Below are 4,349 nucleotides of genomic sequence, written 5' to 3' on the forward strand. Positions count from 1 at the left end.
AGTTGAAGAGGAGGTGAAAGAGCTTATGGTGTTGATGGGGATTGACAGTCCGACACACGCAAAAGCCTGGAGAGTGGGCAAAAAAAGCGGAGGCAACGGGGAAACATCAAAGGAAAGAGCTCTGATACTTCGCTTCCCCTCTATTGAGGCGAAGGAGTTCTTGAAGAGGTGACCCACTTTAAAGAATACATGCATTTTCCTTGGTGACGATCTTACTCTTTCACAGCTTGCACATATGAAGGAAGTCATGCCAGAGATTAGGGCGGCAAGAGAAAAGGGAAAGATAGCATTTTATAGAGAAGGGAGGGTGGTCATCGTGGAGCGACGCTCTACATACGGTGCGAGACCTATGGGACCAAATTAAAGCTGGCAGCCAGGAACTGCAAAGGATCCCTTAGACTTGATGTAGGTGCCTTTGAGGACAGCTTTAGAGATAGAGATATAGTCTTCTACTCGGAGACTCACCAGGCCCCTGGTCAGATGATGCCACAGGTGACAGGATACAGATGGGAGATAGCTTGCAGAGTAGGGACGGGATCGGTACACAGTAGTAGAGGATCAGGGGGGGTGGCAGTTCTTTTCAGGGAGGAGCTGCAACCGCTTCTACACATCGTTCGGAGAGATGATCAGGCCAGATATATGTGGGTGAGACTGAGGGCCGACACAGGCAGATTCCTGTATATTGCCATATGCTATTTTGCTCCTAGTACATCGACATATGTAGCACCTAGAGGGCAGTCTCCTTTCTCTGTGCTAGATGATGACATATGGGAGTTCTCTAGGGATGGAGACATCATCCTGTTAGGGGACTTTAATGCCCGGACGGGCAACCGACAGACAACCTTTTATGATACCTCAGAGGAGATGCTGAGAGAGCTGGACACTCTGGATATGGGATTAGACAGACGCTGACAGGATGTGGAGTGCACAGAGTATGGGAGATATTTGGTAGATATGGGGACTGCACATGGGTTGGCCATACTTAATGGCTTGCAGAGGTTTACTTGCTTTCCACATAGACATGGTGCTAGCACAGTGGATTATGTTATGGCTATGCCGAGCTTTGTTTCATGCATTGAGGACTTCACAGTTGGATCTCGGCCCATTGGGGTAGTAATGGATCATGCATTGTTGACATTGACCATCTCTTTTCACTTTACCACAGCTGAGAGGACACGAGGGGCAGATCACACTCGATATACTTTTACTTCAGAGACTGATGCTGTCTACAGAGATGGGATTTATGGACGTCTGTACACAGAGGAGCCAGGGAGACCTTTGGAGGAGCTGACCCATATACTGACAGAGACTTTACAGGATGCAGCGAGAAAGAAAGAAAGAAAGAAAGTTATATTAACGTCCACGGGAGGCCGAATCCGACCTATGGGACAGATCAGGTACATCCATTTACATTCCACTCTGGGTATCCATGCCAAAGAGGCATAAAACTGAAAAAAAATAACTCAAAATGAACTCTTAAGACTCTTAAGAGTTTAAATTACAATAGGTTCTATTGCATCTAGTTCGAAATTGAGGTTCAAAATAAAAATAGCTATATTTCATCCATGGATGGATTTGCTCTTGAGGGGGGTGGGGTACGGAATTCTTTAATGATTGCTTGTCCTCCTCTGTATATTGCCCATTTGCCATTCTTTCTTGCTTCTTTAACTTTATTCAGCTTTGCCGATCTGTTCTTGAGTTGTAGCGGGGTGAGTTCATCAGCTATCCATACCTTTGTCCCTTGGAGAGACCTTGTTTGCTTCATCACTGCTATTTTCTCATTGTTGTCCATATAGGAGACAATGGTCTGGGTGTATGCCCCAGAACAGCTGGTATGATGAGGAGTGCAAAGAGACAAGAGCCCGACTGCAGCGGGAGGTTGCTTTGGGAGTCACTACTCACTGACAGGCACGTATTGCCTTCCGGCGCCTTGTGCGAAGGAAGAAGCGGGCCTTCCTTGCTCAGCTAGAGCAGGAATTATACCAGCTGTTCTTGAGCCAGGATTCGAGGGAGGCTTGGCGTTTGTTTCATGAGTCCTCCCCTGCTTCGGCCATCACTTCTACAGAGGTCTGGGGTAGTTATGCAGCATCTCTATATACAGTTCCTGGACAGACACCTTTTCCTGACCCGCCAACACCATGCCCACAGACATGTACTTTCTTTACCGCAGAGATGGTAAGGAAGGCCATTGATAGGATGAAGACTGGGAGAGCATATGATCATGATGGATTGGTCGCTGAGCACTTTATTCATGCGAGAGACATGCTGGCAGAGCTTCTAGCAGTGATGTTCAATCGTGCTATGTGTGAAGGCTTACCCGAGACTTGGAGTATGTCCACCATCGTGCCTATCTTCAAGTCAGGGGACCCTATGGAGCCAGGGAATTATCGCACTATTATGATTGGTCACACACTAGCACGATTGTATGCATCCATTCTTGAGCAGCAATTGAGTAGATGGGCAGAGAGAGAGGGCATTCGAGCAGAGGGACAGGTAGGGTTCAGGAGAGGCTTCTCTACTCTTGACCACATCTTGACTCTGCGGGCCATTATTGAGGAGGGCAGGTCGCATGGGCGACGGATTTATTGTAGCTTTGTGGACTTCCGCAAAGCATTTGATACAGTGCCTAGAGCCAGATTGATGAGGCGATTACAGGAGATGGGGGTACCCACAGAGCTCATATGGGGGATTATGGCTTTGTATAGATCAGTTGTGCAGGACAGGTACGCACCCCAAAGGGGGTCTCTACTTTGGTTCACTCCACTATAGGAGTGAAGCAAGGTTGCTCGTTATCTCCTTCATTGTTTGGTATGTATGTGGATGAGGCTTCTGACTACATTGAGAGATTGGGGGACAGAGGAGCCCAGCTAGCAGGTACATGGATCCCACTATTGTTATATGCTGATGATATTGTGTTGATCTCTGACTCCCCTGAGGGTATGCAGCGTCATCTGGATGCTTTACATGAGTTTGCACATGATAGTGGATTGTCTGTCAACCTTGGCAAAACCAAGGTTATGGTGTTTAACACCACGCCACAGTGGGTTAGGCGATCAGCTCCCACATTTACATATGGGCAGGAGATTGTGGAGTATACCGATGCATATACATATCTTGGGGCAGTATTCAGTGGGCCAGTGTTTTCGATGAGGAGAGCAGCAGAGACTAGATTGACTAGAGCACATGCAGCCCTGGGTGGTTTGGAGAGGATGTGTTCGCAGGTTCAGCTTCAGGAACCTCGAACGAAACTTTGGCTTTTTGACACTCTAGTGACATCAGCTATGCTTTAGCAGATATGGGGACCTTCAGTGGGCCATCACAGTGCAGGCGGGTGGAGAGGTATGGAGAGGCCTTTGGTATCTATGATTGCTAGGATTATTAGAGCCAAGGCCGTGGTACCTCATGAGATTATTCGAGCAGAGCTGGCGGCTGCCCCTCTGGTGATTGAGGCTCTTACGAGATCAGTCTCCTACATACATGGCCTGTGGGATCTCCCCCGAGACAGATATGCACGCCTCGCCCTTGAGTCCTCCCGACAGTTAGCTTTACAGGGAGACACGGCTTGTTGGTATGGACAGATGACATCTTGGTTCCAGGCACATGGTTTTAGCATGGACAGATTGCCTCCCTTCCAGTATTCTCTGGAGGCACCCTCTCTCACCCTCACACGGTCAGAGATTACCAAACTCATCCGTCAGGATTTAGTTCAGCTCGACATTAGGAGGACATGGATACAGCCGACTGAGGAGCTAGGCACGAAGATGGCTTTCTATAGAGAGCATTTTCTTCAGCTCACAGCAGATGCTTTTGTGATCAGACCCAGTTACATGGATGTACACTTGTCTCATGCAGTACGATGTGCTATTGGTCAGATTCGCACATCCTCACACCAGCTTGAGATTGAGATTGGCCGATATAGAGGTATACCAACTGAGGCCAGGATATGCCGAGTATGCCATGGGGAGCCAGAGACAGAGCTGCATTATATATGCCATTGTACAGCATACTATGAGATACGTGGTCGTTTCCACTGTTTATTCAGGAAGGGTTTTGGACCACTTTCCAGAGTCATGGGGTACCAGGACCAGAGGTGTTTGGGATTGTTCTTGCTTGAGCTGCGGAGATATAGAGATAGCCTGCTTAGGCGCACAGAGAGCCAGACTCAGAGGCACATTACAGACTTCTTTAGTCCAGCCATCATTGCGCCAGATGGACCACAGCAGCAGCAGGACATGGATACCGCCCACACCAGCGGTACACTGATTGATCGTGCGATTGAGCTTGGGTGGTCCAGACGCCTACGACTACGGAGGAGGGCATCCCAGCATAGACGGAGGTTGCAGCGGCGG

Source organism: Cibotium barometz, chromosome 25, assembly GCF_041138505.1.
Source record: "Cibotium barometz isolate CiBa-2024 chromosome 25, ASM4113850v1, whole genome shotgun sequence".
Taxonomy (NCBI): domain Eukaryota; kingdom Viridiplantae; phylum Streptophyta; class Polypodiopsida; order Cyatheales; family Cibotiaceae; genus Cibotium; species Cibotium barometz.